At 35.7% G+C, this 24288-nt stretch overlaps 1 long non-coding RNA gene across 1 annotated transcript in view; it reads left to right on the top strand.

Annotated features, from left to right (window-relative positions):
- LOC131382995 (uncharacterized) overlaps window positions 1-24288 on the top strand; it is a 40916-nt gene that overhangs the window by 1024 nt on the left and 15604 nt on the right. The window contains exons 2-3 of the long non-coding RNA XR_009212643.1: window positions 1193-1382; window positions 21185-21310. This is a non-coding gene — a long non-coding RNA (uncharacterized LOC131382995). The remainder of the gene's footprint in view (window positions 1-1192; window positions 1383-21184; window positions 21311-24288) is intronic.

Below are 24288 nucleotides of genomic sequence, written 5' to 3'. Positions count from 1 at the left end.
TCTAATATACATACAACTACAATGGTTATCATTGGGATAAAATATCTTTTTCCACCTCTCCATTTTCAGCCTATACGTGTCCTTAAAGCTAAAGTGAGTCTTTTGTAGATACCATATAAATGGTTTTTCTTTTTTTTTAACCCATTCAGTCACTCTGTCTTTTGATAAAAGAATTTAATCAATTTACATTTAAAGTTATTATTGATAGGCAGGACTAGATATTGCCATATTGTTAATTATTTTCTAACTATTTTGTAGTTCCTTTATTTCTTTCTCCATTGCAGTCTTTTTTTGTGATTTGATGATTTTATATTGTTATATTTTGATTTAGCTTATGATATCTTTATGTAGCTACTACAGATTTTTTCATAATTACCCATGAGGTGTACGTAAATAAAACACCTTATACTTATGAAAGTCTATTTTAAACTGATAACAATTTAGCTTCAATCACATACAAAAATTCTACACTTTTACTTCTCTACCCCCACATTTTATGTTATTAATGTCACAAATTACATCTTTTTATATTTTGTGTTCATTACCAAATTACCGTAGGTACAGTTATGAGTCACATAACAACATTCTGATCAACCACAAACCACATATACAATGATAGTCTCATAAGATTATTATAGAGTTTGAAAAACTTCTTACTGCCTAGTGACGTTACAGCTGTTATAACAACATAACACAATGCATTACTCATGTATACATCATGATGCAGGCATAAACAAACCTACTGTGCTGGCAGTCATATAAAAGTATAGCACATATAATTATGTACAGTATATACTATTTAACAAGGATAATAAATAACTATATAACCATTTTATGTATTTACTATCTATACTTTTTATCATTATTTTAGAATGTACTTCTTCCACTTATTAAAAAAATGTTTACTGTAAAACAGTGTGCCATATTATGCTAGCAGCAGCCTCATACATCTTGCATTTATTGTGTCCTTTGATTGTATTATTGTATCTTGCAGTTAATTTAATCTAGTATTGTTTTGTTCATCATGGCCCTTAAGCATACAAAATCTACAAATAATGCTGCTGGTAGAAGCCACATCAAGTGATTGACCTGACTGACTTGGAAATGAAATGAAAAGTGATTAAGGATTATAGAGGGGGAAAATCAGTGATGATTATTGCCCACCAGTCATGCTTGTTCCATTCCCACATAGGTACAATCTTGAAGAACAAGAAAAAAGTGACAAACTGTTAAAGAATCTGCTTCACTGAAGGCAAGGAAACTAACAAAACTTTGATATGGGTATATATCAGATATGGAGACACTTCTAATGAACTGGATTGAAGACAAGAGACAGAAACATATCCTTCTCAGTCCCATGAAGTTCATGGCCAATGTAAAAGGTTTGTTTGCAATATTGAAGGAAAAGTTTGGGCCTGACTATATTGGTAGATTTAGTGCTAGCTTTCGGTTGCTTAAATTATTGAAAAATTGTTATTCATTACATAATGTGAAAGTGAGTGGTGAGTCTGCAACGGCTGATGTGAAAGCAGCTGAAGAATTTTGGGAAACTCTAGATAAGCTGATTGTGGAGGAAAATTTCTTGCAGAGCAAATATTCTATGCAGATGAAATCTCCATATTCCAGAAATGGATGCCTGAAAAGATTTTCATCCTAAGGAGGCCAAGTCAATGCCAAATTTCAATGTTTTTTAAAAAGAGGATAACAGTCTTGCTTGGGGGCAATATTGCATGCTACAAATTGAAACCGTTTGTGATCTTGCGCAGTGAGGACCCCAAGTCTTTCAAACATATCAACACACACTGCCTGTGTACAACAGGAACAATAAGAAGTCATGGATGACCCACCTCCTCTTTCAAAATGTCCTCCTAAATCGCTATGCCGCAAAATTGAGAAACACTGTTTAAAGAATAATATACTTTTCTACATTTTGCTTATTGTTGAGAATGCTTCTGCATATTCTCTTTTTATTGGTGATCTTTATCCCAAAGTCAAAGTGGTGATTCCAGGTACCACATCTTTAAGCAAACCAATGGATCCACTAGTTATAGCAGCTTATAAGGCCTACTACTTGAGGAGGATTTTTGCCCAATTTACTGCTGCAACTGAGGAAGACACAGAGAAGACACTGGTGAAATTCTGGAAAAATTACAACACCTATGACTGCGTCAAGAACCTTGCTTGGGCTTGGGTGATGTGACCATGGACTATATATGAATGGCCCCCGGACGAAGACATGCAAGTTTCATCTGTAATGTCAAAGGATTTGCCAAGGATAAGGACATTATAAAAATGAAAAAAACCCTGGGCACAGTGGCTCATGCCTGTAATCCCAGCAGTTTGGGAGGCCGAGGCAGGTGGATCACCTGAGGTAAGGAGTTGAAGACCAGCCTGACCAACATGGCGAAACTCTGTCTCCACTAAAAATACAAAAAAATTAGCTGGGCATGGTGGCGGGCACCTGTAATCCCAGCTGCTAAGGAGGCTGAGGGGGGAGAATCACTTTCATCTGGGAGGCAGAGGTGGTGGTTAGCCAAGATCGTGCCATTGCACTCCAGCCTGGGCAACAAGAGCAAAACTCCGTCTCAAAAAAAAAAAAAAAAGTGTGTGGCTGAGATGGCAAACAATTCTAACCTGGGTGTGGATGAGGATGACATTGAAGAGCTCCTAGAGGTGATTTCTGGCAAACTGATTAATGAGGAATGGTTTGAACAGGAACAGGAACACAGAGCTTGAGAAAGAAAAACTGTAGTAGAAGAAAAAGAAGAACCCCAAGAAAATTCACACTGAAGGGCTTAGCAGGAGCTTTTGCAAACCTCAACAAGATCCTTAAAAAGATTGAAAACATGGACTCTAACTCCTAATAAAAGGTTTTTATTAATAGAGATGAATACTCAAGGTACATTATTTGCTTACAAGGAAATCTAAAGTGAAAAAAAAAAAAAAACCAACCAATCAAGCAAACCATCATGGACCTATTTCCAAGAGGAGTGACACATTTTCAAGAGTAGCCTCAGGCAGTTTCTTCAGGAGGTATTCTAGAAGATATTTTTTTCATAGGAGACAACATATCCATGAATGTTATTGCCACTGAAGACCTTCCAGTGGGACAAGATGTGGAGGTGGAAGACAGTGATAGCCATGATCCAGACCCCGTGTAGATCTAGGCTAATGTGTGTGTTTGTGTCTTAGTTTTCAAAAATAACAGTTAAAAGTAAAAAAAAAAAGTTTTAAAATAGGCTTTTGGAATGAGGATATAAGGCACAACTATTTTTGTACAGCTGCACAATGTGTTTGTGTTTTAAGATAAATGTTGTTACAAAAGAGTCAAAAAGTTAAAAAAAATTAAAGGTTTATAAAGTAAAAAGGCAACCGTAAGCTAAGGTTAGTTTATTATTGAAAAAATTGTTAATAAACTTAGTGTAGTCTAAGTGCACAGTGTTTATGAACTCTACAATAGTTCACAGTAATGTCCTAGGCCTTCACATTTGTTCACCACTAACTTCCTGACTCACCCAGAGCAACTTCTAGTTCTGAAAATTCATGGTAAATGCCCTATATAGGTGCACCATTTTTTATACCATTTTTTTTTTACTGTATCTTTTCTATGTTTAGATCCACAAATACTTACCATTGTGTTACAATGGCCTACAGTATTAAGTATAATAGCATCCTGTATAGGTTGGTAGCTTAGCAGCAATAAACTATACCATATGGCCTAGGTATGTAGTACATTACACCATCTTAAGTTTGTGTGTAAGTATATGATGTTCACACAATGATGAAATTGACTAACGATGAATTTCTCAGAATATATGCTCCTTGTCAAGCAATGCATGACTGTGCATTTATTTTTCATTCTTTTGTCTTTTAACTTTTATGCTAAACAGTGATTTATATGCCACCATTACTCTATTAGAGTATTTTGAATTTGACTAGATATTTACCTTTACTAGTGAGTTCATATTTTATATGTTTTCATGTTGCAAATTAGTATCCTTCATTTCAACCTGAAGAACTCCCTTTAGCATTTCTTGTAGGGCAAGTCTAGTGTTGATAAACTACCTTAGTTTTTGTTTGTCTGAAATAGTCTTAATTTCTCCTTAGTTTCTGAAGAACAGCTTTGCTGAGCATAGCATTCATTTTGACAGATTTTTTTCTTTTCTTTCAGCACTTTGAGTATATCATCCCATTCTCTTTTAGCCTGCATGGTTTCTGCTAAGAATTCCACTTGAGGTTCCTTTGTATGTGACTGGTGATTTTTTTCTTGCTTTCAAAAATTTCCTCCTAATCCTAGGAGGAGAAGCCCTGGATTATGTGCCTTTTCTCAATTCCACAAAGCCAGGCTGGATACTGAGAGTCTCTCATTTATTTTCCCTAAGACAGTGTTCCAAAGTTTTCAAGGTTGTGGCCATTATCCCAGTCCTACAGAGTCAACCTGGCTACTGAAATTCTGTTCCTGAAATTTGTTGTGCTGTATGAAGGGACTCCTGCACAATGACCATGGGATGCCATTCATGGGGACATCGAGGGCACTGATATAGGGGCACATGCAAGGTGCTGATATTGTCTGTTGGCTGTTTGGGGGTGTCCGTAGGCAAGTTGTTTTGCTGAATTCATGGGTATGTCTCTTGGTAGAGTCCATGATCCAGTTAACAGGAACCATAGCCAGTTGCTGAGATCCATGTGCTACTAGTCCTTTTTCCTAGCTACCCTTAGACCATGTAGCTGTGCCAATTCCTTCAGTGTTTTGGTTGGCATGAAACAGAAATGAGCCTCCAGGGTAGTGTCCTGTAAGACTTCTGAAGCCACAAGTGCACTTCACTCTTGCTCTCCTTCACGGATAAAATTATGGTTTGGGGAAACCTCTCTCAATACTGAGCTGTGTCACCTTCGGGAAGAGGTGGTGATGTAGATAAAGTGAAACTACTTTTCTTACCCTCTTCAATGAGTACCTCCCCAAATGCTGGATTCTCTCAGCTGGACTCTAGGGTTCCCCAAAATGTATTCTCACCCATGGGTAGCTGTGAAAATTGATGTTTCTGTGAAGAGGGGAGGACTGGAATCTTCTATTCCACCATTTTGCTGATGTCTAAGTGGCTTTCTAAACTTCTACTTGGATCTTCCTGTAGTGTACTACAGAGGCAGACGTGATAAAAACTACCTTTCCTGAATGAATTTGTACATACAGTTCCAGGTATGATTTAAATTCCACCAATTCATGCATTTTGTTTTGTTTTGTTTTGTTTTGAAACTTGAAGTCAGAACTGAGGAAGTAAAAATAGAAGCATAGAATGAAGCATTTATTTTGCTAGTGTGGATTATTCCAGCTGCAGCATTTTTCTGAAGCTAGTACCTATAGTGATAGCTTCCCAATTTGGTGGGCAGTTTTCTCATTTTAACAGAGCTATACTTGCAGCCAGCTCTGTTCCATGCCTTTATGAATCCTTTCTGGAAGCTCAGAGTATAATTTGTTTCTGCAATTATTCCAATATTTTTGAATTTTATATAATGTTACAGTAAATCCTTTATTAAACAAGCTAGATTCTATTCTTTGCAACTGAATATCTCTACAACAGAGTATCAAAGAAAGAGCAATCTAAGATTTGCTATCTGATCTAACTAGGCTTCAATAGAGATAGTCTTCCACTAAAACTAAATGGTGGGATCTAGAGAAATCCATAATATGCATTGGTAAAGCAATTACTTATCACCCGTGGTCACCTGGAATGAAGTGTCTTTTGGAGTCAATGCCTTGATGAATCAAATGGCCACTAAAATAAAATACTATGGTAAAAATGAAGAATGTAAAGTTCATGAAGTTCTCTACTTTTAACTACATTATTGAGACTAATAAAAAATGAAACAATTAGTTTAGGATTTAAAATTCCAGTTCAGGTTATGATTAATATAAGCCAGTTCCCAACATTATCTAGCCTTTCTGGATCCAGTAATCTCACTACTGGGTGTGTATTCAAAAGAAATAAAATCAGTACATCAAAGAGATGTCTGTACTCTCATGTTTATTGCAGCATTATTCACAATAGCCAGAATATGGAAACAATCTAAATGTCGATCATTGGATGAATAGATAAAGAAAATGTGGTAGATATACACAATAGAATACTATTCAGCCTAAAAAATAATGAAGAAAATCTTGTCATTTGCAACAACATACACCAACCTGGAGAACATTATGGTAAGTGAAATAAGCCAGGCACAGAAACACAAATTCTGCATAATCTCTTATATGTAGGATCTAAAAAAGTTCAACTTAAGGAAATAAAAAATAGAATGTTGGTTACCAGGGGCTGGGAGAGGAGGGGAGGATCAAAGAGATGCTGGTCAAAAGATACAAAATTTCAATTAGATAAGAAACGAGTTCAAAAGATCTATTGTACGACATGGTAACTATAGTTAATAATAACGTATTCTATTCTCAAAAGTTGCTAAGAGAGTAGATTGTAAGTGTTCTCCTAACAAAAAATGATAAGTTTGCAAGGTAATGCATATGTTAATTAGCTCAATTTAGCTATTCCACAATGCATATGTATTTCAAGGCAATATATTATACATGATAAATATATACACATTTTATTGTATAATCAATTAAAAAAATTTTTAATTAAAAAATATATATTTAAGAAAATACTTCCCGGAAAATTTAGCATATTAATTGGGAAAGCGTGGTATCCTGATAATTTTAAATGTAGACATTTGGATACACTAAAATAACCATGAGTACTCCAGGTCTCTAACTGCCTAAAATGGCAGGGAGGGGGCACCCTGGTTAGCAGAAACAGTTCTTCCTCTGTCTGATGAGTAGAGACTTGCCTTACCTTAAAGTCTTCAATGGCTTTACCTGAGCAAGATATCTTTTAAATAGGCTGTTGAGCCTTCTCATGCTTCATTTCTTCCATCTTTCATTGCTTTGAGATTAATAACCAAAATCTGACCCAGACATTATGGTGAGAATGGTGCAAACAGTAACTCAGAGAGTCAACAGCATATGCACCAAAATAATTAAACTGTTTTGTTATTTTGCATTGTTGTTAACCTGGAGAATATCAAGAAAAAGGATTCTAAGAATGCCAGGGAAGAAGAAACAGAATTAAAGATCACAATGAATTTATACATATAACTATGCTTTCACTAAATAAACTAGACATGCCAAAAATCCTTAGAATACTGTCAGGAAAGAATTTCATGTTTTGAGAAAATAGAAATGTTAAATAGACTAACCAAGTACAACCCACCTCCCAACTAAATTTCCTGAGAGGACATATACAAAATAGACTGTGATTCACTCTTAAAAATAAGGAAATTCTGTTATTTGCAATAACGTGGATGGAATTAGAGAATACTCTGTTAAGTTGAATAGATCAGACACAAAACAACCAACACCGAATATTTTCACTTATATGTAGAATCAAGAACAATCAGACTCATAAAAGCAGAGAGTCTGTAGAATGCTGGTTACAGAGGCTGGGAGTGGGAGAAATAGGGAGAAGATGAACAAAGAGTACAAAACCTCAGAATAAGGTGTTGTTGGGGGTTTTGAGGTCTATTGCACAGCATAGTGAATATAATTAATAATAATGTATCTGAAATATTTCCAAACTGCTAACAGAGTACATTTCAAATGTTCTCACCACAAAAGTGATAAGTATTTGAGGTGATAGATATGTCAGTTAGCTTGATTTAGTTACTCCATATTGTATTCATAAATCATAACATCATCACTTCGTATCCCATAAATATATATAATTATAAATTATCAATTTATAATAAAATTAAATAAATAACATTCACAATAAAAAAGAAAGGAAGTAAATACTTGGGGGTCAACTGATAACCAGAGTTTTGGCTCAACTTCATCTCAAAGCGGGCCTTGTGTGTCTAAGAACATACTTGTGTTTATTCCCGCCGTTCATGAATGCTCAATTGGAAGAGATATACTTAGTTACTGACAGAATCCCAACACTGGATCCCTGAACTATGAAGAAAAGGATTTCGGTAGAAACAGCAAACTGAGAGCCTCAGGAATAAGTCTTTACTACTAAAATAGTAAATCAAAATCAATTCTGCACTCCTGAGAGAATTTCAGATATTAGTGCCTCTATCAAGTACTTAAAAATCCTGAAGTTGTAAATCCTGTTCTGTCCCCATTTAACTTATGCTTTTGTATCATGTAGAAAACAGATTAGCCTTAGTAAAAAAAAAAAAAAAAAAAAAAAAAAAATCAACAGCTTATTATTAACTTAATCAGATGATGACTTCACTTATAGCTGCTGATACATATGTAAGCTTTTTAATGGAACAAATCAGCTAGGCTCCTGGTACCTTGTATGCTACAATTCACACACGCACACACACATACACACACACACACATTTTTCTTCAGCCAGTAGAGTCAGAAGGTTAAGGTCATGATTGCTTCCTTTCAACAATTTGGCATTGTGCTGCAGTTAGTCTTCAAAAACTTACCTTATTTCACCATTCCATAAGCCATCATGCTGATCCTCTATATTAATGACATAATGCTGGTAGAATCTGATGAGCAGGGAGTAGCAGTTACCCTAGATAGTAAGCAGAAAGTATTAGGAACCCTAGGCACTTGGAGAGACAATTTCCCAGGAAATTAAGTTTCCTAATAGCTCTTTGAAGCCTCAGGGAGTTCAGAATCTGAGGCATACCAGGATATCCCCTCTACAGTGAAAGACAATGGTTCTGCACCTTACTTCGTTATCACTAAAACAGAGATGTAACATTGGGTAGGCTTTTATGAATTTTGGAGAAAATATCTGCATGTGTGTCTTCCTTCAGCTCATTAAATAAATAATATATCAATCTGCCGACTTTAAGTAGAAGCCAGGCCACAATAAGATACTCACACGAACCCAGTCTACAGTGTAAGCTTCTTCCTAACCCAGCAATTGGAGTGGGGAATCCAGAAGATCTATTATTAATCCAAAGGTCTATGGAAGAACAGACTTGTATTCACCCAATGACAATCCCTGATTGAAGATTCATAATAAACTTGTAGGATTTTGGAGCCACACCAGCCTGTTTTTAGAAGATAAATATCTTCCTTATACAAAATAGATGTGTTCTTCCTGCCAATCTTCTTGATAGAGGCTGAGACTTAATAGTGAGATGCATAGCATGAGATGAGACTGTTCGTCATAAACTGTGTTATGTGATCTGGGAAGCCCTAAAGGTGGCATGTAAAAATGAGATATACAAGCTTTAGGTCTATAGCAAGACCTAAAGGCACAAGTAAATCCTATGAACATATGGTTTCTGCTCTTGCTGTGCTGTCTTTTCTCCTTTCAGTAATTCCACTCAGGGCCTCCTAGGGATTTCCTAGGGCTAGTTGACTGAGGAAGAAAAAAATTAAGCCTGGTTTGCCAAAGGGTCTGCATGATATGCCACACTAGTCAAAAGTGGCGTGCTATAGTATTACAATTTTGTACTTGGACTCAAAATAAAGAAACTTATTGAAAAAAATCACTACAAAGGTAATTTTGTATAACTTGAGTGTTCTGTTGCTCTGACAAACAGTGCTCTGCATAGAGTTATATGCATTAAAGTAACAAGTACCAAAAGCAGAAAGTCAAAGAATGTTAGCTAAAAATTTAACTGCTGTAAATTTTTTAAAAGATAGTGAAAATGCTTTGAAACTTTTGTCATCATAAAAAGTGTAAAATTTTCAATATCTTGCGATATATTTGTAATCTACCTGGGCATATTAGTTTGGAAGCTCTGGCCTAAAAGATGCATTCAGGGAGATGCAGTTGAGATGGTAACCCATCATAATCATAGAATCACAGAGACACATTATATTTGGAAATGTAAGGTCTGGCAGGGGACAGGAGTGAGATATGGTACTAGAAATAAGGATCAGTTGAAAATGGGTAAATACAGAACATTCAACTCCCAACCCTACCCCTCTTTCCCACGTGTACACACTTACACATATCACAAATTCAACAGTCAAGCTTCTGCCCCTAGGCAAAGAACTAGAGGGTTCCTCTGAAAAGGAACTGACCGTCCCTGAGCAAATACCTTCATATAATGGCATTATACTAAAAAATAGTTTATTGTTTATCTAATATTCAAATTTAACTGTGTGTCCCATATTTTTATTTGTTAAATATGGCAACTATAATGTAGAGTTTCTCCAGTTTAACCCTAACCTCCCTGCATGGCCACCTCAAAGCAAAATCCATCTGTGAACAAATATGTTCTTATAATGTGAACAAAAGTCTCATCAACACACATAACTGCTTTATTATAATATATAAATAAACAACTACGGATTATGAAATATTTGAGGAAAGCTTCAGCATGAAAGTGAAAGACCAATATTTAAAAATGGAAAAATATTATCCTAAATAATATAGAATATTTAAAGAATAGAATAAAACTTTTAAAAATAATATTTTAATTATTTTTAGCAATATTTTACAATTTTTTTTTATTTTATATTTTGCATCCTCTAATCCAAAGGAACAGAATAAAACTTAAACGAAACCTCTTATTGGAAGAACAAAAAAGTTTAGAGGAGATATTGCATCAACACACAAAGTATGTTACAGAAAAGGAAAAATTAGGCCAGGCATGGTGACTCACATCTGTAATCCCAGCACTTTGGGAAGCCAAGATGGGAGGATCACTTGAGCCCAGGGGTTTGAGACCAGCCTAAGTAACATAGGGAGATCCAGTCTCAAAAACAAAATAAAAACAAACGAACAAACAAACAAACAAAGGACCAATCAGAAAAAAAAAAGAAAAGAAAAAAAACATGCCTGATTGAAGATTGAAGAATTCTTGGAATTTTCAATTATGATTACTAAAATTTTTTAATTTAGTAGAATATTTGGAAGATATAATTGAGAAAATGTTTCTGTGAAAGTACAGTAAGAAGAAAAAGATGGGAATGGGGAGAGATTAACCAGGTAGAGAATGAATTCAGAAAGTCCAAAACCAGAACAATACACGTCACAGAAGGAGATATCCAAGAAAGCAGAAATAAGATTATCAAAGTATTCCAGGGAATATGCCAATGCTAAAGTACATAAATCTGTAGAAGAAAGAGTATACTTAGTGCTCATTCCAGAGGATTTTTTTTAAAGATTAGACATAACGATATAAACTTTCAGAACAAAAATCAGAAGGACATCAAAATTTTTATCAGTATTATTGAGTGCTAGGAGACATTTTACAGACTCAGATAGTTATTTCCCATATTCCTTTATTTAGAGAGGTGTGAAAATAAACTATAGCAAAATGAGGACGAGAACCAAAAAAATATGTTGGAATAAATCCAGAAAAGCAAAGAAGGAAGCACCAAGCACTGAGATGGCAGCTGTGAAGCAAGATGAGAGAGCAACTAGCATGGGAAGGAGCACAAGATGCAACTCCCTGGAGGCAAGCTTGGGACATAAAGGGCAATTTCATGATACTCTGAACAGTTTTAAAAGAAAATGAGGAGGGACCTACAGTTTGAACTCTGATATGTAAAGAGATTTGAAGTCATTATTCCCACCCTCACAGGACAAAAGCTGTACAAACTGCAAATTAATGACTTTTCTTAGTTCCATCAGAGAATTAAGGTGACAGGGCTAATCAACACCTTGAAATCTAGAGACAAGCTAATACAGAGAGTTATGGCTGAAATCAGCTTACTTGAAGCTGAAGCCACTAGATTCAGTAACTGGCAGGAACACTTAAATGGTAATTTTGTTGAATCACTGAAATTTAGTGAGTATTAGTTTGAGTGCTAAAAACTCCTGAGGGCCTAATTTTAGAGGGGCCCCATTTTTATATTTTACTTCCAAGAACTCCAACAGATTTTCAAGGTGCAGATCAAAGAAAAATTCCCTCACATTTTGGGCTAGAGGAGGGGGATGTAACTGTTTTGAAATATTTTTCAGAATGCTCTCTGTAATAAGGATCTGTCCTTCAGAGCCTTATGTGATCTGAGTTAAAGGCAATTAGTGAACTCCAGCCCTCTCTATGTTTCCTCTCTTTTGGGTGCTCCCAAGACCCTTTCCTTGGGTTCGATTAATTTGCTAGGATGGCTGACAGAACTTGGGCAAACACTTATGTTTACTGGTTTATTATAAAGAATATTACAGAGTACGGATAAACAGCCAAATGGAAGAGATGCACAGGGCAAAAGATATGTGGGAAAAGATGTTGAGCTTCCATGCCTTCCCCAGGTGAGCCATTCTCCAGAAACATTCATGTGTTCAGCAACCCAGAAGATCTCTGAACCCACTCAGTGCTTTTAGGATTTTACGGAAGCTCCATCACATACATATGATTGATTACATCATTGGCCATTAGTGATCAACTCAACCTTGAGCCCCTCTCCCTTTCCTGGAGGTCAGGGGGTGGACTGAAAGTTCCAGTCCTCTAATCATATGGTTGATTCCCCTGGCAACCAGCCCCAATCTTAGGTTATCTGGAAGTCCCCAGCCACCAGTCATCTCATTAGCATTCCAAAAGGTACTTACCACTTAAGAGATTGCAAGGATTTTAAAGGCTATCTATATACTGGGAAACATGGAGGAAGACTAAATGTATATTTCATAATATCAGAAGAGTAAATTATTTAGAGTTTTGAAAGAAAAAAAAACTGGAAATCTATGAGCAGCAAAACTAGCCTCCAATAATTAAGTAGAAATAAGACTTTCCCAAACAAGTAAACTCTGAGATAATTTGTCATCAGCGGACTTGCCCTGTAAGAAATGTTCAAAGAAGTTCGTCAGAGAAAAATAAATGATATAGATCAGAAACATGGATATATAGAAAGAAAAAAAGAGCATCAGAGAAGGAATAAATTAAGATAAAAACACATATTCTTCTTATTCTTAACTGATAGAATAGATAACTGTTTGAAGTAATAATAGCAATAATACATTGAATGACTGTAGTATATTGACAATTCAATGACAAGAATATTATGAGGAACGGGGGGAGGAATTGAAATTATTTTGTTATAAGCTATCTGCACTGCTCATAAAGCAGTATTATGTTATTTGAAAGTTGGCTTAGATTAGTTGCAAATTCTAGGACAATCATTTAAAATTTTTATGTAAAATGCATAATCAGTATCCTAAGAGAGGAAAGAAACGGAGCCATAAAAAATATCTGGTTTAAAATCATCCAGGAGCATGATAGCAGAATAGGAAGCCTGGACCTTTCTTACCCCCATGGACACACAAATTTAACAACAACACCCAGACAAATTCCCTTTGTGAGAAATCTGGAAACCACTTGAGAAGCTCCTGTACTACAGGCAAAGGCAAACCAGTATCATCAAAGCTGATAAGAAAATCTGAGGCACCCTCTCACAATAAATTCTATTCCATGAGCAGGGCCACATCATCAGTGCCACAGTGCCACATGATCCCTCAACTCCCAGATTTCTCCTTGGGAGAGAAGAAAGAGACTGATCTGTATGTTCAACCCTCTTAACTTTTCTGCAGGCTTCCTGAGGGACTGCTTTCTGTCTTGCCTGAACCTGAATGCTGAGAGCAAAAGGCCACAGATATGAAGCAGCTGAGAACGAAGGCAGAAGCTTGGACTAGCATGCACACACTTGCCACAGCTTCTCCAGCTCAGCAAAGAGTGAGCCAGCAGAAATCCCCAAATCCCAGCTTCTCTCTGGGGAAGAAAGAAGCTAGACCATAAATCCAACATTCCAAGTTTTCTGGGGGCTGCCTGAAGGCATAATTCAGCCAGACTGAATTCTATCTTGCCTGTTTTGCTCACAGGATCTGGCGTACTCTAGATGTCTGGGAGCCTCTGAGAACAACAACAACAATAACGAAAAGAGTTGAGGGCATGCTGTTTCTCTAAAAAGCCCACAGTAGAGCAAATGGACACCAGAAATAGCAAGAGATTATAAATTCCTGAAAAATAAAACCAGAAAGTCCTCCAATTGGGAATTTACTTGCACAAGTCCAGAAAAGATGCATACACAAAGAAGGCTTGAGAGACTCCCAGAATATTTGGATGAGGCGATAGTGAGGGCCTTTACCTGTACGTGGCCAGTTCTTGAAGACTGAGAGAGGTGGCTATTTTTTCTAATGCACAGACACAAACAAAAAGACTCAAGGGGATGGGGGATGGGGATAGAAAAGCATGGCCCAAAGGAAAAAACAAGACAGATCTTTAGAATCTGACCTTAATGAAATGGAAGTTTATGAATTACCTGGCAGAGAATTCAAATTAAAAAAAAAAATCTGCCATAAAGATGCTCAATAAGCTCAGAAAAAACAATGCATGAACGAACTAAAAATTTCAAAAAAGATAAGGAAAATATAAAAAAGAAGCAAACAGAAATTTTGGAGCTAAAGAAAATAATAACTGAATGTGAAAATTCACTAGAGGGATGCAACAGCAACCTTGAGCAAGCAGAACAAATAATCAGCAAACTCAGCAGGACAGGTCATTTGAAATTATCCAGGCAAAGAAGAAAAAAGAAGAGAATAAAAAAGAGTGAAGAAAGCTTAAGAGACATATAGATCACCATCAAGCTGACCAACACACGCATTATGGAAGTACCAGAGAAGAAGAAAGATAAAGAAAAAGAAAGCTAATTCAAAGAAATAATAGCTAAAACCTTCCCAAACCTGAAGAAGGAAATAAATACCCAGACCCAGGATATCCAGTGGGCCCCACTAAGATGAACCCTAGGAAGTTCGAACTAAGACATATTATAATTTAATTGTCAAAACCCAAAGTCAAAGAGAGAATTTTGAAAGCAATAAGAGAAAAACAACTTATTATATCCAAGGGAGGCCTTACAAAACTGTCAACAGATTTCTCAACAGAAACCTCACAGGCCAGAGGGAAATGTGTGATATATTCAAAGTACTGAAAGAGAATACTGCCAACTAAGACTACTATTCCAGCAAAACTGTCCTTCAAAAATGAATAAAATATGAAGACATTACCAGATAAATCAAAGCTATAAGAGTTCATAATCTCTAGCTCTGCCTTGCAACAAATGCTAAAGGAAATTCTTCAAGTTGAAACAAAAAGACCCTAAATAGCAACATGAAAACATATAAACATAGAACTTGCTAATAAAGGTAAATGATATAGATGAATACAGAATACTGTAATCTTTTAATGCTGGTGTATAAATCACTTAATTCTAATATAGGAATTAAAAGAAAAAATATTTTAAAAACTATGCTTACTAAAATATGTTAATGTATACACACTAAAAACATATTTTGGGACATCAGTAACACAAAATGTGCATGAGGTCGAGATAAAAGTATAGATTTTTTTATGCAATTGAAGTTGTCATTATCAGCTAAAATAGACTGTTATAACTAAAGGATGTCTTAAGTAAGCCACATGGTAACCTAAAAAAAAATCCTTTAGAAGATAAACAAAAGAAAGAAATCAAAGCATGACAATAAAAAATCAATAAAACACCAAGAAAGATAGCAAGAGAGGAAAAGAGACAAAAGAGCTACAGGGCAGACAGAAAACAATTAATACAATGTCAATAGAAAGTCCTTCCCTAACAATAATTGCTTCAAATGTAAATGGATTGAACTCTCCAATCAAAAGAGATAGTGTGGCTAAATGAACTTAAAGATACATGATCCAATTATATGCTACCTATAAGAGACTCACTTAGATTAAAAGACACACACATAGGCTGAAACTGAAGAGATGGAAAAATGTTTCATGTAAATGGAAAGCAAAAGAGTGCAGGAGTGGCCATACTTACATCAGACAAAATCAGAAATATTGTCACAAGAGACAAAGAGGGATAATACATAATCATAAAAGTGTTATTTCACTATGAACATATAACAATTATTAATATATATGCATATATCCTACATCAGAGTACCTAAATATATGAAGAAATATTGACAGAACTGAAGGGATATACATTACAATAATGTTAGGAGATTTCAGTACCCCACTTTCACTAACAAATAGAACTCCCAGACAGAAAGTCAATAAGGAAACAGACGACTGAACAACATTATAGACCAAATGGTTCTGACAAACATACACAGAACTTTTGACCCAAGAGCAACAGAATACAAATTCTTCTCAAGCACACACAGAACTCTCTCCAGGATACATCGCATGTTAGGTCACGAAAAACTTTTAAGAAATTTAAGAAGACTGAAATGATACCATGTATCTTTTCCAACCACAATGGAATGACACTATAAATCAATAACAGGAGAAAAATTAGAAAATTCACAAATACGTCAAAATTAAACAAAACAGTCTTGAACAACCAGTGAGTCTGAGAATAAATCAAAAAGAGTATTGGAAAATACCTTGAAAAAAATACAAATTGAAACACAATATACCAAAACCTACGGGATACAGCAAAAGCAGTATTAAGAGGAAAGTTTATCATGATAAATGCCTACATTCTAAAAGAAAAAAAATATTTCAAATAGAAAAAACCCAATGGCACTCCTCAAGGAACTAGAAAAAAACCAAAATCCAAAGTTAGCAGAGGGAGGGAAATAATAAAGATGAGCAGCAATAGATAAAATAGAGAATTAAAAATTTTTAAAAGTCAATGAAACTAAGAGTTGGTTTTTTGAAAAGACCAACAAAATTGGTAAACCCTTAGCTAAACTGAGAAAAAAAGACTCAAATAAATAAAATTAGAAGTAAAAGTGGAGACCTTAACGATACCACAGAAATTCAAAGGATTATATGAGACTACTATAAATAAGCATATGCCAAAAAACCGGACAACCATGAAGAAACAGCTAATGTCTTAGAAATGTGCAACCTACCAAGTATGAACTATGAAGAAATAAAAAAACTGAACAGATGAATAGCAAGTAAGCAGATGGAATCAGTCATCATAAACCTCTCAAGAAAGGAAGGCCCAGGATCAGATGACTTCATGGGTTAATTCTGCCAGAACATTAAGGAAGAATTGAAACCAAATTAAATTAAAAAACAGAAATCATATAAAATATGCTCTCAGAGCACCTTAGAATTAAGTTAGAGATCAATAACAGTAAGATGGCTGGAAAATCCCAAAATATTTGGAGATTAAGCAACACACTTCTAAAGAATACATGGGTCAAAGAAGTCTCAAGAGAAATTTTAAAATATCTTAAAGTAAAATAAAATAAAAATACAACTTATCAGAATTTATGGAATATAGCAAAAGCAGTGCTCATAAGGAAATCTATAGCATTGGATGCATATGAAGAAAAGAAGGAAGATAAAAACTTAATCACCTAAGTTACTACCTAATGTAACTAGAGAAAGACCAGTGTAAGCCAGAAATCAATAAATAAACAAGACAATAGTGATGTCATAATTAGGAAGATGGTGTAAATGGGCAAAAATGCCTAGAAAAGAAATCAAAAGATAATGTCACAATTTAATAGACAGCTGTTAGAAGCACAGCATTTAGAAATATGAAGGAAAACATCAGAAGAAACAGGTTAAAGAATTAGATGTGGTCCTCACAGGGAATATTTGGTGAGATGGGGGTGTGGAAAGAGATGGATAGCAAATGGACTAGGATTTGAGTTCATAATCATAGGAGACTTTAGTCTTCTCTGTCACACTTCAATTTTTATGAGCCACTTATAGTTATGTATTACCTAAATCATTAAATATTTAGAAACGGACAATACTTGAAAATATGATCAACCTCGTTCAAAAACATTAAGATCAAAACTGCAAAAAGGCACTATATAGTTTTCTTTATGATACCTATAGAGATTAAAATGTTGAATAAGATCCAATGTGGATAAAAGTATAAAAAAACAGGTTTATATACACCATTTTTGAAACTTTTCAAAAAATTAATTTGTCACAGCTTTCAAAATCTTAAGTACACTTGCTGTTATTTGTATACATACTCTTTGAAACAGTAATACCACTTATCAAATTATCCTATAGATAGCTCATAGAAATGCTTGGATATGTGTGCAAGAGCATTCACTGCAGCATTCCTTGTAATAAAACAGAAACAAAAATATTCCTCAAATGAAGGATTTATGAAAATCCATAATGTGGATTACTGTGGAGTCACTAAAAATAATTATACTAATCTATGTGTGTTAATAATAAACCTGTCCAAAATATATTAACTGATTATCCAATTTCTATGAAGAAAAATCTATATATTTATTATTATTATTAAGTAAAACTCTAAATTCCAGAAGTGTGTTTGTTAAAACTGATAGAGAAATATAAAACTAATACATGGAATGAGTCTCTGTCAATGTGGTAGCAAATAACTTTGTTTCTCATCACTGCCTTCAAAACAAAGCCCCTCATCTTCCCAGGATAATCTACTGAGGATGCTCCCTTAACTTTCTGGTCATTTCAGTTATAGGAAAAAATCTCATTTCATTAATTACAACTCATTTTTATGTGTTACAAAGTCCAGACAAGTCCAATTTTATCCTTTATTGCCTCATGTAACAAAACTATCCCCAGCCCCATCCAACTTAGGCTCAGAGCTGGGCTTGGAGAACTGCAAGATAGTAGGTTACTGTCAGCATAAGCAGCTCTCTCTCTCTCTCTCTCTCTCCACACACACACACACACACATCCCCTTTCCTTCCCTCCCTTGATTTTTCACTCCACCTTCCCTATTTGTGAATCTTCCACACTCAGTGCAACTGGAATGGAGATTAGAGGAAAAGAATTATTTCATAGTTTCCCTACATGGCTGATGTACTGACTGATCTCTTAATTTTTCCCTTAGCCTCAGCCCCCAGTGACCTACCCACCTCACAGTTCCTCACTCCTAGGATCTCTTCTCTGGAGAAGGCAGCAACCTGGGGCAGTGTCTCATCAGGGCAGCTCAACCTCACTGCTTCCCCTTGCCCTATAGGCTCCATAAAATGGTGGGAAAGTAGACTTGCCTTTCTGTTTCTCTCTCTCTCTCTCTCTCTCTCTCTCTCTCTGTCTGTCTGCAGCCTCTTGAGCATCTCCAGTGTTCCCTCCCACCCCCCACTTCCATGACTTCTGAAGCAACTGTCATTGACATTCTCCCTACAACCCCTGGCCACAGTCACAAAGGATGCATTTCAAGCTCTCCCAAGAACTCTTGCACTGCTCCATCCCTGTGTCCTCAGAAATGGCCCTGAGTCTCAGCAACTCAAAAAGACTCCAGTTGGATAGTGAGAAGCCACTGCTTCCTTGCAAGAACCTTCCCAAATTTCTCTAAGTGATTTTCTTGATATCTCCTCCTACCTACCCTGGAATAACGGCAACACCTGCATAGGGAAGAAAAGAGAAAAGACCAAAGCACTCCTTACTTCTATAAATTCCCTTTCTTCAATACATTATCTTAAATTTCTACTTTTCTGTTTTATAGATTGGATGGTAAGGGTGGTGGCGGGGGTGGGGGAGTTGGATGTCCACAGACTAATTTAGCCACTTCCTAGCAAGCCCTTTGATTTTCTGTCTCTCTTGAAAATGTGCAGGTACTTTATAATACATTATTCTCATCTTCCAGGCTTCAGTCAAAATACCACAAAAACAGGAAATTCCCACTGAATATTCAATTAACATATTTATATAGTTATTAGGATAATATATTTAACTTTTTCATATACATGCTGTTGCTCTGACATTTATCTTCATTTAGGCAGCAGCTAGTGAGTTCTATGTCTCCAGAGCAGGATAATGCAGAAAAATATACAAGACTATTTTTTAAGAAATCAATTTTTTGGCTTTTGGTGTTCAGTAACAAATGCCCAAGTGTAAGGCAAAAAACTGGGGAGAATAAATGACCAGATAGGGCCATGCTGATGATCCAAGAAACAAACAAACAAAAAATGAAAGGTAGCGGCCCGTATAGAAATATGACAGTGACACAGATGAGCTGACCCCATCTCCTTGATGCTATTTGATCTCCCAGAACTTAGAGGCAATCAGAATAATGGGAGTTCCATAAAAAATTAAATTCATTTATAAAAATTAAACTTAGATATTTGCACAACCAGAGGCTCTTATTTGAAATTGGGGGCCAGGCATATTTGCTCACTCCTGTAAACCCAACACATTGGGAGGCCCAGGAGAGAACTGCTTGAGCCCAGGAGTTCGAGACCAGCCTGGGAAACATAGTGAGACTTCATCTTTACAAAAAATGAAAAATTAGCTGGGCATAGTGGCATGCAGCTGTGGTCCCAGCTACTCAGGAGGCTGAAGCAAGATGATCATTTGAGCCCAAAAGGTCGAAACTACAATGAGCCATGATCTTACCATTGCACTCCAGCCTGGGTGATAGGGTGAGACTCTGTCTTAAAAATAAAGAAAGAAAACACACACACACACAATTTGGACCTTGATACAGTTTAGCTCTGTGTCCCCATATATCATGTTGAACTGTAATTCCCAGTGTTAGAGGAGGGGCCTGGTGGGAGGTGATTGAATTACAGGAGCAGAATTCCCCCTTGTTCTCGTGATAGAGTTCTCACAAGACCTGGTTGTTTGAAAGTGTGTAGCACCTCCCGCTTTGTTCTCTCTCTTTCTCCTGCCAGCCATGTGAAGACATGCTTGATTCCCCTCACCTTCACCATGATTGTAAATTTCCCAAAGCTTCCCCAGAAGTGGAAGCCTGTATAGCCCACAGAACTGTGAGCCTATTAAACCTCTTTTCTTTATCAGTTACCCAGTCTCAGGTATGTCTTTATAGCAGTGTGAAAATAGACTAATACAGATCTGGCATGTATCTATTTCATATAAATAAACAAACAAATATATTTATATAAATGTATCATATATAAATATATCAAGGCTAAGATACGTAGCCTCGTATATAAGACATATATCTTATAAGCTGTATGTATATATACACATATATGTATATGTATACGTGTGTGTGTGTGTATATATATATATACTTAGAAAGTATATATGTGTATATATACACATATATGTAATGTCTGGAAGAACGCACAACAAACCATTAATGATGTTTATCTTTAGGGAGTAGAACAGGAGGATAGTAGCAGGGAATATGAACTTTTATTTTCCCCTTAGAAACTTCTGTTAAGTCAAATATTTTTGTAATTTATTCATTTATTCCACAAAGTATAGATTATTTTGTGAAAACATAGGTAACAATTAACAAGGAACATACTAAAAACTACAAGCTAGAAAAACTACTTAATGTAATTTTTTCTAGGTTCTAGGAGAATAACAAAAAGAAGGAAGACTCAGTAGGAAAGGAAAGCAATGAAGAAGCCAAGAAAGAGACAAGCAACCCTGGAAAGAGAGTCAGCAAAGAGAGAAATAGAAACATTAATTTCAGGTATGGGTAGCATGAAGTCAAGGGCTTCAAATACTGTGTCTGTAGCCTCCACCCTTTTAGAGAAACACCGGAAAACTGATGTGCACGTAAAAGGAGACAAGCAGGTTAGTGAAGGAACTGGGAGACATATTGGCTAAGGAACTACAGCAAGTTCATGTTCAAATGAGATCAGAAGCTGTATAAAGACTGTAGTCACCTGCAAGACCTTCAGATGGCAGAAAATTAGACTAAATTTTTGCCTCTGTAGCAAAGAATTAAAACTGAAGAGTAATTAAAAGAAAATGAATTATATCCTTCAGAAAATTTTCTAAAAATTAGAGACATTAATTTGAAACCAATTGTATATATCTTTCAGAGGAGTTGGAAATGTTGTGAACTATTAATCCTTTGGCTTTGCTTTGGACTTGATAGCAAAAGTAGCTGCATGCAGAAGTAAAATTGTTAAGAATGTCACATAAAACATGAGGGTGAGCCCAGCATGAAGGAACAGCCTCTTCCATTGGTGAGGTACAATCGTCCTTTAATAAGAAAGAAAAAGTCATAGCTGTGACAACATCTAGATGACCAGGGTTGCCTGACTTTAGGAACCCAAGAGAAAAGTTTCTGCAGATAGAATTCATGTACAAAATTTATGCATGAATTTATTATTCAGATAAGAAAAGGTATAGACACAAGGGCACTCCTTCCTGCCTTCTTTTTTCCTTCCTCTTAGTATCACTGTCTACCACTAAGCAACAGAAAGATTTAACTCTGAATGTCAACCCTAAACATTTACGTGTTAGCACAAGCTCCCACATGTTAGATGTCTGATGGCTAAGAAGTGTTCAGAATAGCTTAGCATGAGAATCAAATGTTGGCATTATTTTAGAATGGCAAAATAATAAGCCAAGAATATTCTAGTCCCAGTTCTCTTCCAGACATTAATCACAAGAAATGAGCCCTTCTAATTATCTTTAATTTAGGAAGGAATTCACAAATGACAGCTTGTTATTTGCAGGTCAGAATCAAGACAGCACGTACTATTTAACAATCTTGAAGTTGGAAAATTAAACTGAAGGAAAAAAGAGAGACTGGATAAATTTCAAATGGGTAGTTGTTTTCTTAGGTATTTGCAGGAGCACTTAATAACTTAATTGCAAAGGTCCTTTTTAAAACAAGAAAGGCTATTCACACCTATCTGTTGTGGCATTAAATAGTCATTCAGAGTCTTGGTTAAGTGTTCTCTGTTGGAATGAGAGGTAGCATCAAGAGTTCTCGAATAAGAATCCTAAGAATAACTAGTTGTGACTATTGTTATATAGCTCTGTGCAATTATATATGCTTTATCATATATTAACTTGTTTAATCATCACAAGAACACCCTCCTTCCTAAATATCCTCTTTGTATTACAGGTGAAGAAACTGAAGACTGGAAATGTCAATGTCTTAGCCAGAGCCAAGTGGCTAATTCAGAGTTTAATACACATTTGACCTCAAACCCATAAACATTCACCTTTGAACAGTGCCTCCCTCTCTGAAATACTGATTCTGTCATTAATTATTAATTATTGATTAATTTATCTTGATTTTCATTTTCTCCAATGCAAAATTCTGTTACTGAATTACATGAATTCCAAGACCTCTTTCTGATCTAACATTCCATCATTCCTCTATTAAAAAGATAACATAAAACCAGAAACAAAGTATGTAATTGTAATGCCAAATTTTTAAACATAGTTGATTATTCCTCCTTGAAAATGTAAATACTATGTGAAGCATCAACAAATAAACCATTAGGTCAATATTTACTGAGAGTTGACTCTCCATCAGAGGGATGCTTGTAATTGACATGGACGGCAAAATGATTTTAAAAAGTAAGATTCCTGCCTTCTTGGAACTCAGAGACAAATGTGGGAAATGGGCAAGTCAAGAAACAATTTCAAAATCATAAGTCAAGAAACTGGACATGAAAGAAGGGGCATGTAATAGACACCAGCAAGTCAGGAAAGGCTCTCTGTCAAGGGAAATGCACTTTGAAGGACAAGAATTTAACCAAGTAAGTAAACAGGAGAGAGAAAGATGTTTCATGCAGAGAGAGTTGCAGATATGAGAATAAGCTAATAGCCTAAAAGTTAATTTGCATACTGTAGCCATTCAACTCTCAAAATGCACCCTTATTTGCCATGTAAACCACAGGACCTAATGTAGCAGAAGTAATCCTAAATAAATCTGTTCCACAGTTGAGCAAAATGATTTTCATAGATGTTAAGCAACATGACTAAGCCATCCCAATTGTGGCGGATTCCAGAGTACAAATCCTATGCTGTTTTCCTCTAATCATCACCATCTCCTTGTACATTTCTTTCTTGAGGCCCCAGCTGAACATAAATAATTCTGGTGCAGAACACTGGACAACTGAAGCAAAACTGAGTAATTCAAAAGAAAATATACGCATATAAAATCAGCTGAAAAACCAGATATGAACCTGCTCTAAACCCATTTCGAAAGCCCTCCTTGAATCTGTTCTGCAGCCATGTATTACAGGCATCTCAAAGAAAGAGATTTTTTTCTGCAAAATGGTAGCTGGAGGAGAATTTTCTCTCCTCTGAGGTTTAAGAGGGCAAGCCATCAAGCCCACAGAACTGTAAACGTACAATCAGGCTCATTTTGTGTAAGCAAAAGCATAAGTTTATGTGCGGCTTGGCAGTCATGATAATTTATGAATTTATATATTTAAATAAGGTATTACCCACCTATAATTTTTGAACCAAAAAGGTAAAACAAACTTGAGTTTTCCTTACTAATTTTTACATCTCAAGGAAGGAATGATTTTTTCAAATGTCCACTTCATGACATTCACTTCTTAACTGCATGTTTGGTGTATTGAGAAAAAGCAAATGCCCTTAAGTGTGTGGATTTTATATTTAGCAGGTGTTTCCCCAGACTTGACTGGGTTTGAAAAAGGTGCAGACATGTGAGTCACATTCTCAATGACAACG

Source organism: Hylobates moloch, unplaced genomic scaffold, assembly GCF_009828535.3.
Source record: "Hylobates moloch isolate HMO894 unplaced genomic scaffold, HMol_V3 SCAFFOLD_3, whole genome shotgun sequence".
NCBI classification, from domain to species: Eukaryota; Metazoa; Chordata; class Mammalia; order Primates; family Hylobatidae; genus Hylobates; species Hylobates moloch.
This window is presented reverse-complemented; position numbering and strand designations above follow the sequence as displayed.